The 11,568-nt window shown below is 53.2% G+C and overlaps 1 long non-coding RNA gene across 1 annotated transcript; it reads left to right on the top strand.

Moving 5' to 3' along the window:
- The first annotated feature begins 9,256 nt into the window (after positions 1–9,256).
- On the top strand, positions 9,257–10,335 carry LOC129640704 (uncharacterized). The gene is made up of 3 exons (XR_008708917.1): positions 9,257–9,381; positions 9,682–9,789; positions 10,278–10,335. It is a non-coding gene; the product is annotated as an uncharacterized LOC129640704 (long non-coding RNA).
- The last annotated feature ends 1,233 nt before the right edge of the window (positions 10,336–11,568 follow it).

Genomic DNA, 11,568 nt, shown 5'->3' on the forward strand with positions numbered 1-11,568 from the left:
CGAGACGAGCCACGTGGGTGGTGCCACATGCCGAACGCCCCCGGTTCCCCGGTCCGCCCTTGAGAAGGACCCGAGGCCCGGACCCCTCTTCGAAGGCAACCCTGTGGGTGAAGGCACAACACGAAGGGGCACTGCCACCCCTGTGCATCGTCCGCAAAGGCCCGCGGGTTCCACACACAGCTCGACGAGGGGCCTGAGACCCCCTGAGCAACTCGAGAGGCCAGCGGGGTTCCCTTCCTCAGACAAGACGAGGCCTGACTCTCCTGTCCCAACTCTGCAGGGACCCTGCGGTCGGAGTCCGAAACGGAGAAGAAGACTGAGGTTCCTGCCTCCCCTCGAGGTGAGGCCCTCTTCCGTTGCCGCAGACCCAGCGGAGTCCCGAGGGGCCCCGCCACCTCCACAGGATCCCTCGCCTCTCAGAGGCACCTTGGGAAGTTCCCTAAGGTCCCCGGCAGAAGGCGAGGGAAACGAGGGTTTCCCGCCGGGCCCCGACAAAGACCTCGAGAGTCCTTCTTCAACGCGTCTCGAGGCCCTAGTCCCCTCCCGTGACTCGAGAGCCAGGACGCGCTCCCCCTCGCCACGTGCATGGAGACCTGACTTCCCTGGCGCCGCACGAGAGGCTCCCTGAGATACTCGTCGTGCCTCGGGAGAAAACCCCCACGGGCGCCGCAACTCGAGGAAACCCCTGAGACGCCCCCGTCCTCGCGAGCTGAGGGCCTTCTTTTCCTGCATGGCCTGGAGAGCAATCCCGGGTCCTCTCTCCAAACGGAAGAGGAGGCTGGACTCCCTTGAGGCCGCTCAGGGGGTTCCAAGAGACCCGCGTCGCGACTCGAGAGGAGAGCGGAGTCCTTGGCTTCCCCTCGAGACGAGGCCTGACTCCCCGGGGGAGCCTGGAATGCAACCCCGAGATCCCTGCCTTCCCTGGAGAGGAATATTAGGTCCCGAACACACGCTTAGGTGAGGTCTCTTCGGTCCTGCAGTGACTCGAGCGCAACCCCCAGCTTTCCCTCGCAACCCGAGGGGAAGATTGGGCTTCCCAGGGCCAGCCCAAGGGGAAGGCTGAGATCCTCGTCGTAACTCGAGAATCCCGCCGCAACTCGAGAAAAACCACGTGGTTCCCACCTCTTGGCAAGATGAGGCCCTTGCCCGCCACGGCGTCTCAAGGGAAGTCCCCTGTTCCGCCCTGAAGGGCGAAACGGTCCCTGACAGCCTTCCTGCGACCCCCAAAAGTCCCCCGACACTCCGGGTTCCCCCGAGGGGAACACCGAGGGTCCCGGCAACGCTTCCTCTGAGCCCCTTCTCCCCTCCTGTTCGCGACAGGAGAGGCGATTCCCCTGCGTGGTCTGGAAGGGGTTCCCGGCCTTCCCGGCGCACCTCAGGATGAGGCCGGTCTCACGAGGAAATTCCAGACGAGCCACGTGGGTCGGGCCACATGCCGAACGCCCCCGATTCCCCGGTCTGCTCTTGAGAAAGACCCGAGGCCCCGACCCCTCTTCGAAGGCAACCCTGTGGGTGAAGGCACAACACGAAGGGGCACTGCTACCCCCGTGCATCGTCCGCAAAGACCCGCGGGTTCCACACACAGCTCGACGAGGGGCCTGAGACCCCCTGAGCAACTCGAGAGGCCAGCTGGTTTCCCTTCCTCAGACAAGACGAGGCCTGACTCTCCTGTCCCAACTCTGCAGGGACCCTGCGGTCGGAGTCCGAAACGCAGAGGAAGCCTGAGGTTCCTGCCTCCCTTCGAGGTGAGGCCCTCTTCCGTTGCCGCAGACCCAGCGGAGTCCCGAGGGGCCCCGCCACCTCCACAGGATCCCTCGCCTCTCAGAGGCACCCTGGGAAGTTCCCTAAGGTCCCCGGCAGAAGGCGAGGGAAATGAGGGTTTCCCGCCGCCCCCCGACAAAGACCTCGAGAGTCCTTCTTCAACGCGTCTCGAGGCCCTAGTCCCCTCCCGTGACTCGAGAGCCAGGACGCGCTCCCCCTCTCCACGCGCATGGAGACCTGAATTCCCTGGCGCCCCACGAGAGGCTCCCTGAGATCCTCGTCGTGCCTCGGGAGAAAACCCCCACGGGCGCCGCAGCTCGAGGAAACCCCTGAGACTCCCCCGTCCTAGCGAGCCGAGGGCCTTCTTTTCCTGCATGGCCTGGAGAGCAATCCCGGGTCCTCTCTCCAAAAGGAAGAGAAGGCTGGACTCCCTTGAGGCCGCTCAGGGTGCTCCAAGAGTCCCGCGTCGCGACTCGAGAGGAGAGCGGAGTCCTTGGCTTCCCCTCGAGACGAGGCCTGACTCCCCGGGGGAGCCTGGAGTGCAACCCCGAGATCCCTGCCTTCCCTGGAGGGGAATATTAGGTCCCGGACACACGCTTAGGTGAGGTCTCTTCGGCCCTGCAGTGACTCGAGCGCAACCCCCAGCTTTCCATCGCAACCCGAGGGGAAGTTTGGGCTTCCCAGGGCCAACCCAAGGGGAAGGCTGAGATCCCCGTCGTAACTCGAGAATCCCGCCGCAATTCGAGAAAAACCACGTGGTTCCCACCTCTTGGCAAGATGAGGCCCTTTCCCGCGACGCCGTCTCAAGGGAAGTCCCCTGTTCCGCCCTGAAGGGCGAAACGGTCCCTGACAGCCTTCCTGCGACCCCCAAAAGTCCCCCGACACGCCGGGTTCCCCCGAGGGGAACACCGAGGGTCCCGGCACCGCTTCCTCTGAGACCCTTCTCCTCTCCTGATCGCGACAGGAGAGGCGATTCCCCTGCATGGTCTGGAAGGGGTTCCCGGCCTTCCCGGCGCACCTCAGGATGAGGCCGGTCTCACGAGGAAATTCGAGACGAGCCACGTGGGTGGTGCCACATGCCGAACGCCCCCGGTTCCCCGGTCCGCCCTTGAGAAGGACCCGAGGCCCGGACCCCTGTTCGAAGGCAACCCTGTGGGGGAAGGCACAACACGAAGGGGCACTGCCACCCCCGTGCATCGTCCGCAAAGACCCGCGGGTTCCACACACAGCTCGACGAGGGGCCTGAGACCCCCTGAGCAACTCGAGAGGCCAGCGGGGTTCCCTTCCTCAGACAAGACGAGGCCTGACTCTCCTGTCCCAACTCTGCAGGGCCCCTGCGGTCGGAGTCCGAAACGGAGAGGAAGACTGAGGTTCCTGCCTCCCCTCGAGGTGAGGCCCTCTTCCGTTGCGCCAGACCCAGCGGAGTCCCGAGGGGCCCCGCCACCTCCACAGGATCCCTCGCCTCTCAGAGGCACCTTGGGAAGTTCCCTAAGGTCCCCGGCAGAAGGCGAGGGAAACGAGGGTTTCCCGCCGGCCCCCGACAAAGACCTCGAGAGTCCTTCTTCAACGCGTCTCGAGGCCCTAGTCCACTCCCGTGACTCGAGAGCCAGGACGCGCTCCCCCTCGCCACGTGCATGGAGACCTGACTTCCCTGGCGCCGCACGAGAGGCTCCCTGAGATACTCGTCGTGCCTCGGGAGAAAACCCCCACGGGCGCCGCAGCTCGAGGAAACCCCTGAGACTCCCCCGTCCTCGCGAGCTGAGGGCCTTCTTTTCCTGCATGGCCTGGAGAGCAATCCCGGGTCCTCTCTCCAAACGGAAGAGGACGCTGGACTCCCTTGAGGCCGCTCAGGGGGTTCCAAGAGACCCGCGTCGCGACTCGAGAGGAGAGCGGAGTCCTTGGCTTCCCCTCGAGACGAGGCCTGACTCCCCGGGGGAGCCTGGAATGCAACCCCGAGATCCCTGCCTTCCCTGGAGAGGAATATTAGGTCCCGGACACACGCTTAGGTGAGGTCTCTTCGGCCCTGCAGTGACTCGAGCGCAACCCCCAGCTTTCCCTCGCAACCCGAGGGGAAGATTGGGCTTCCCAGGGCCAGCCCAAGGGGAAGGCTGAGATCCTCGTCGTAACTCGAGAATCCCGCCGCAACTCGAGAAAAACCACGTGGTTCCCACCTCTTGGCAAGATGAGGCCCTTGCCCGCCACGGCGTCTCAAGGGAAGTCCCCTGTTCCGCCCTGAAGGGCGAAACGGTCCCTGACAGCCTTCCTGCGACCCCCAAAAGTCCCCCGACACGCCGGGTTCCCCCGAGGGGAACACCGAGGGTCCAGGCACCGCTTCCTCTGAGCCCCTTCTCCCCTCCTGATCGCGACAGGAGAGGCGATTCCCCTGCGTGGTCTGGAAGGGGTTCCCGGCCTTCCCGGCGCACCTCAGGATGAGGCCGGTCTCACGGGGAAATTCGAGACGAGCCACGTGGGTGGGGCCACATGCCGAACGCCCCCGGTTCCCCGGTCCGCCCTTGAGAAGGACCCGAGGCCCGGACCCCTCTTCGAAGGCAACCCTGTGGGTGAAGGCACAACACGAAGGGGCACTGCCACCCCCGTGCATCGTCCGCAAAGACCCGCGGGTTCCACACACAGCTCGACGAGGGGCCTGAGACCCCCTGAGCAACTCGAGAGGCCAGCGGGGTTCCCTTCCTCAGACAAGACGAGGCCTGACTCTCCTGTCCCAACTCTGCAGGGACCCTGCGGTCGGAGTCCGAAACGGAGAGGAAGACTGAGGTTCCTGCCTCCCCTCGAGGTGAGGCCCTCTTCCGTTGCCGCAGACCCAGCGGAGTCCCGAGGGGCCCCGCCACCTCCACAGGATCCCTCGCCTCTCAGAGGCACCTTGGGAAGTTCCCTAAGGTCCCCGGCAGAAGGCGAGGGAAACGAGGGTTTCCCGCCGCCCCCCGACAAAGACCTCGAGAGTCCTTCTTCAACGCGTCTCGAGGCCCTAGTCCCCTCCCGTGACTCGAGAGCCAGGACGCGCTCCCCCTCTCCACGCGCATGGAGACCTGACTTCCCTGGCGCCGCACGAGAGGCTCCCTGAGATCCTCGTCGTGCCTCGGGAGAAAACCCCCACGTGCCGTGAGCCGGCGCGAGACATTCCACTCGTGACAAAGGTCATGAGGAAGGGGGCTCGGCATACGCAAAGGCGGGATCGAGCCTCGGGAGTGCCCCCGGATATTCTCGAGCATCTACCCCCCAATAACCAGAGTCTGCCTACTTTATTGCTTTGTGCTCTCGCCTCTGACTTTACTGAGGGCTGTCCCCCACCACCATCTCACTCTCTCTGTCAAAGAGTTAACTTACAGCTCCAATTAATAAAGTTCCTGGGCAATTAGGAGTGTTTAAATCCAAACCCCCCAGATGGCTCTCTAACTCGCCTGACAAGTTTATCCGGACACCTACAGCTATGCATACGATTGTTTACAGTCTCCCAGCCTCCAGAGGCACGGGAAGCTTAAGATATTCAAATAGCTTAGAGCCTCTCAGAGAATTAGAAACTGTCAGAATAAAACTAGTAAAAGATTTCATTGATGAGCCAATGTTTGTTGCCAAGTTTTCACATCCCTTGAATTGTATCCTTGAATGTGCATTAATTAATATAGTTGGTATGTAGAAAAAATAAGTAGTGGCCTTGGTGTTAGTAACTTTAGACCCTTAAGGTAGTAAATTCTTTCCTTTGTAAACCCATTACACATCCACCCTATAGGAACGTAATCTTATCTTCGGAGGATGGCGCCAAACCTTAAAATAATTACTCTTAGAGAAAATAAGTCTTTGTTGATAAGTCCTTGTCAAGAGTCATAAAATGTTAATAGGCCTCTGGCCAGAAGATGATGTAAATCACCTAAACCATTTGTATACGATAAATCTGCAGGAAAGAAACCCTGGTTTTTGATAAGCATCAAAGACTGCTGATTTTGCATCCCCTATTGTCCTCTATGTGTAACTTAGGGTATAAAAGCCCCTGTTGAAAATAAAGCTATGGGCCTTGCTCACCAACGCTTGGTCTCCCCATGTCATTCTTCCCTTTAACTTCTAGCTGAGTGTCCATCTGGAGCGTGGATGTCCTCTGCGACCATTTATTTGCCTGGGCTTCTAAGACCCACTCGAGAAGGTGTCTAAGGTGGGGCACCTTCCGCTATTCGAGAGGGCGCCTGCGGCCTCCGTGGTCAGAGCTAACCTGGTGTCACGGGTTATATTGATTTTCCGCGTAAACCAGCCACTCAGCTTCTTTTCTCCACTGAATTTTCCTACTGAGCTATCCTCATTCTATTCCTCTTTATTATATCTAATTAACATTTGAATAGGTCGCCTAGCCGTCTCTCCTTCGAAGACCCTGGATCAGCCGGGGCTGGACCCCGGCAGGTGGCGCCCGAAACAGGTTTTTCGAAGGTAAGCTCCCCAAAGCAATTAGGGTCATCAGCCCTTTTGCTCCCCCGTTCTCGGAACAACTGGGTCATCAGCTCTCTTGTTCCCCCACGGAGCAGTTTGGGTCATCAGCTCTACTGCTCCCCCCTCGGAACAGTTTGAGTCACCAGCCTTCTGTTCCCCCCCACCCGGGACAATCTGGGTCATCAGCCCTAATGTCCTTCCAGTGTTCGGGACGGCTAGGACCCCACTCAAGGGTGCCGCGGACCCCCCTGTAGGACAGACAGGGCGAGAGGAGTGGGAAGTGTTGAAAGTGTTAAAGTGTTAGACTTAGAGAGAGAAAACAGTTTCTGAAGTTAAAAGGCCAAAGAAAAGCCTGATCTTTTGATAGCTAAAAGCAAAATCTTTTACTATACTTAATTTTCTGACATGGGTAACACTGAATCAAATGAAAGACAGCTCTTTATAGGAGTAATCTTACAGTTATTAAATAAAAGAGGAATCAAAGTTAAAAAATCTGCCATTCAATCATTTTTTTCATTTGTACAAGAGCACTGTCCCTGGTTCCCAGACGAAGGCTCTGTTAACTTAGATGTCTGGGAAAAAGTAGGAAAACAGCTAAAAACTTACCATGCCGAACATGGCTCAGAAAATGTCCCTAATGACGCTTTTTCCTTATGGAACATCATTAGAGATGTCTTAGACCCTGCCCCCGATTCAGAAAAAGTACATCTTAAAGGGGATAGTGAAGAAAATGCTGTGGCTAAACCTGCCCCTGAATCTAAAAAAGTAACCTTTAAAGAGGAAAATGAGGTCGAAACTGTAGTTAAACCTCAGGAAAATGAGAAAAATGAAGACCCACCTGACTATCGGCAACTAAGAAAAATGTTAGCAGCCATGACTACTCAGGAACAACTTAAAGTTAGGGATGAGAAACAAGATCAGCCTTCCCCAAAAGAAAAAGAGAATTTAGGCGAGATAATAGCTAAATATCACTCTGATGGAGATCGGCATCTCTTAAACAATGATGCCCCAAAAGGCCTAAGAGAAACTTCTCCTGTCAGACCACCCGTTCCTAGGAGCTTGAGGGAAACATCCCTTATCAGACAGTCTGTAAGATTTAGTCACCAAACAGTTAAAAGATCTCCAGAACAGGAGAAGAGAAATACGGGACGCTCCCATCCCCCCATGCCTCCTCCTCCATGTGGGGGTAAAGGGCCTCCGCTAGGAGTTTCCCGGAAAGGGGTTTTCTCTAGTCCCGAGGATAAATTTGATCCTCACCTTGAGGCTTCTTTTTTAGTCCCCTCTGCAGTTTAGATAGGGTAAAGAGGGTACAAAATAAATAAAAATATTCTCAAAAAAAAAATGGGTTTCTCTGCATCTAAGAATAGACAAATGTTTATTGGCTCTGTGTATTATGATTAGACATGTCCTGGACCTCCGTCATGAGGCTGTTAAATAGCCTATGAGAGAGGCTATAGCGGTGGATGGTGGTGAGTCTCCACTTTCTGCACAGATCATAATTTCTGCTATTGGAAAAAAAAAAAAAAAAGAGGGAGAAAGTGCTTTACCTCCCAAGGAAGGAGAGGGCTTACAGGACGCTGCGGCTGAGCGCCCTGGCGAGCTCCCTCCCCCTCTGCGCAAACCTTTAAAAAACTTATCCACCACTTTCTGATTTAAGGCGATTGCCACCGCCTCCGTTTGTGCCTCCCAGGACCCAGGAGTTCCCCACTTTGCCCCCAAAGCCTCTCAAAGAGTTGCCTAAGCCTGAGGAAGATAAAAAGTTTTTTAAACAAAGGAGCTTTTAGTACACAATATGCAGAGCGTGCTCCTTGGAGAAAACCCCCTCAGGGGGGGTCTCACCCAGGCTAGGAGAAAAGGCAAGAGGATTGAGCAACAATATTAACCCCTGACGTGCCGCTTACTTCAATTCCAACGGGAGTGGCTGGCCCCCTACCCGAGGACTTTGGAAGATTTGTCCTGGGGCGTAGCTCGCTTTCTTTTCAAATAAAAAAAAAAAAAAGAAAGAAAAAAAGAAATTTCGGTGGTGCATGGTGTAGTAGATTCTGATTATATTGAGAAATTAAAGTCTTGATCTCACTGTCTACCAAAACTGTATAAATTAATAAAGGTTAAAGAGTAACATAGCTTTTGCTTTTACCTTATTATCAGAAAAGAAAAAACTTGACTTCTCAAGATAAGAGCCACAAAACATTTGAATCTAGTGATCTAGCCTTTTGGGTGCAGGAAATTACAGCTCCAAGGCCTTTAAAAGATCTTTTAATTCAAGGGAATAAAATGTCAAGACTGAGTTACAAGCAGTTATTTAGGCCTTTCAACATTTAGGAGACCACACCTTTAATCTTTTGACTGACTCCTGATATATTGTAGGGTTGTTTCCTCATATTGAAACTGCTAATATTCCAAAAAATAAAACTACTATCTTCTCCTTGTTATCTGATTTACAGAAAGATTAAACACAGAGATAAAAAATATTTTGTGGGACATAGAGCCCATTCCAGCTTGCCCGGCCCTTTACATGAAGGAAATGCTTTGGCAGATGCATTGACTAAAGTAATTGTTTTAAACTTAAATAAAAAGATTGATAAGGCCAAAAATTCTCACAAAATTCACCATCAAAATGCAGCTGGTTCAAGGTATAAATTTCATATCTCTAGGTAAACAGCTAGACAAATAGTTATGTCCAAATTGTAATTAATCACTTAAACGTAAACACACAGGGGCAGACTACAATGATGAGACACTAGATGCCTGAATTACAGGCTACGACTCGGCCCCTGGTCAAGTAAAAAGACCTCCATACTGGAGAGTGAAAAAGGCCAGATGTGTTGCTAACTTGTGGGAGAGGGTATGCTTGTATATTTCTACAGAATGCAGATTCTTCGATTTGGATCTCAGACAAATTCGTCATGTCACGTTCCCCAAAGACCAGGTTCGCGGCGCGCACTCGCTCGCTCCCCCTCCCCCAGCCAGCTCTCGCCTCCGCGCCGCCAGCAGCGCCCAGTACCCTTCTCGCTGCACCCTGCGACCTAGAGCAAAGAAGTCTGTGCGGTGAGTGAGGGCCAGAGAGGAAAGCGCGCCCGCGGAATGCAGTCCAGACCAGCGCGCTCCCGCCGGCGAGAGGGGAACGCTGAGAGCCCAAGCCGCGGCGGCTAGCCCAAGGCCGCGAGCCCCGCCCCTCCGCCCGCCGTAAGCGCCGAGGCCCACAGCTTGCCGCTCGCGTTCTGCCTCCTGATGCTGGGGACACTGCTCCCCGGGGCCGACGCCTGCAGCTGCTTCCTGGCTCATCTTGTTTAAACCCTCAATATAATGTTTGCTCCTTTGTGGTAGTGGTGTTGTGAACAATGTGTGCTTTCATCTTGTTTGACCCCCCAATATAATGTTTGTTCTTTTGTTGTGTTGAAACGCCCACCCTATCTCATGATACCTGTGTCTGTGCATTCTTATTGGTATGATAATTACGGTTTGGCTGTATCACAACAACTGCAGGATTTAATGCGAACCCGACGGTTTGTGGGCTTACTTATCTTGGGAATAGCAGCTTTGACAAGTGCAATCACTTCTGTTACTGTGACAGCAATATCATTGACTCAACAAGTACATACTGCTCAATATGTTGATTCTATGTCCAAAAATGTTTCTTTAGCATTGGCAACACAGGAAGCTATAGACAGGAAATTAGAAATGAGGGTAGACGCCCTAGAGGAAGCAGTAATACATATTGGGACTGAATTGCAGGCTTTAAAGGTGAAAATGGCATTGTCCTGTCATGCTGACTATCGGTGGATATGTGTAACACCCCTGAAAGTAAATGAGACAGATTTTGAATGGGAAAAGATTAAAAACCATATTTCAGGTATCTGGAACAGCTCTGACATTGGTCTAGACTTAGGGAAACTTCACAATCAAATAGCAACTATGGAACACTCCCGATTAGATTTTACTGCCGCTGGAACAGCAAATGATTTCTTCCATACTTTCTCTAACTACATTTCAGGAAAAAATATGCTGTCTACCTTCCTTAGCTATGTTACTGTGGCTGTTTTAATTCTGCTTCTCATATTCATTCTTCCTTGTATTGTCAGGATTCTTCGGCAGAGCATTCAGAGGCTCGCGACTGAGCTACATCTGGCTGTTTTAAGAAATAAAAAACGGGGAGATGCCGGGAGCCGGCGAGAGACATTCCACTCGTGACAAAGGTCATGAGGAAGGGGGCTCGGCATACGCAAAGGCGGGATCGAGCCTCGGGAGTGCCCCCGGATATTCTCGAGCATCTACCCCCCAAAAACCAGAGTCTGCCTACTTTATTGCTTTGTGCTCTCGCCTCTGACTTTACTGGGGGCTGTCCCCCACCACCATCTCACTCTCTCTGTCAAAGAGTTAACTTACAGCTCCAATTAATAAAGTTCCTGGGCAATTAGGAGTGTTTAAATCCAAACCCCTCAGATGGCTCTCTAACTCGCCTGACAAGTTTACCCAGAAACCTACAGCTATGCATACGATTGTTTACAGTCTCCCAGCCTCCAGAGGCACGGGAAGCTTAAGATATTCAAATAGCTTAGAGCCTCTCAGAGAATTAGAAACTGTCAGAATAAAACTAGTAAAAGATTTCATTGATGAGCCAATGTTTGTTGCCAAGTTTTCACATCCCTTGAATTGTATCCTTGAATGTGCATTAATTAATATAGTTGGTATGTAGAAAAAATAAGTAGTGGCCTTGGTGTTAGTAACTTTAGACCCTTAAGGTAGTAAATTCTTTCCTTTGTAAACCCATTACACATCCACCCTATAGGAACGTAATCTTATCTTCGGAGGATGGCGCCAAACCTTAAAATAATTACTCTTAGAGAAAATAAGTCTTTGTTGATAAGTCCTTGTCAAGAGTCATAAAATGTTAATAGGCCTCTGGCCAGAAGATGATGTAAATCACCTAAACCATTTGTATACGATAAATCTGCAGGAAAGAAACCCTGGTTTTTGATAAGCATCAAAGACTGCTGATTTTGCATCCCCTATTGTCCTCTATGTGTAACTTAGGGTATAAAAGCCCCTGTTGAAAATAAAGCTATGGGCCTTGCTCACCAACGCTTGGTCTCCCCATGTCATTCTTCCCTTTAACTTCTAGCTGAGTGTCCATCTGGAGCGTGGATGTCCTCTGCGACCATTTATTTGCCTGGGCTTCTAAGACCCACTCGAGAAGGTGTCTAAGGTGGGGCACCTTCCGCTATTCGAGAGGGCGCCTGCGGCCTCCGTGGTCAGAGCTAACCTGGTGTCACGGGTTATATTGATTTTCCGCGTAAACCAAGCCACTCAGCTTCTTTTCTCCACTGAATTTTCCTACTGAGCTATCCTCATTCTATTCCTCTTTATTATATC

Source organism: Bubalus kerabau, unplaced genomic scaffold, assembly GCF_029407905.1.
Source record: "Bubalus kerabau isolate K-KA32 ecotype Philippines breed swamp buffalo unplaced genomic scaffold, PCC_UOA_SB_1v2 scaffold_30, whole genome shotgun sequence".
NCBI lineage: Eukaryota > Metazoa > Chordata > Mammalia > Artiodactyla > Bovidae > Bubalus > Bubalus kerabau.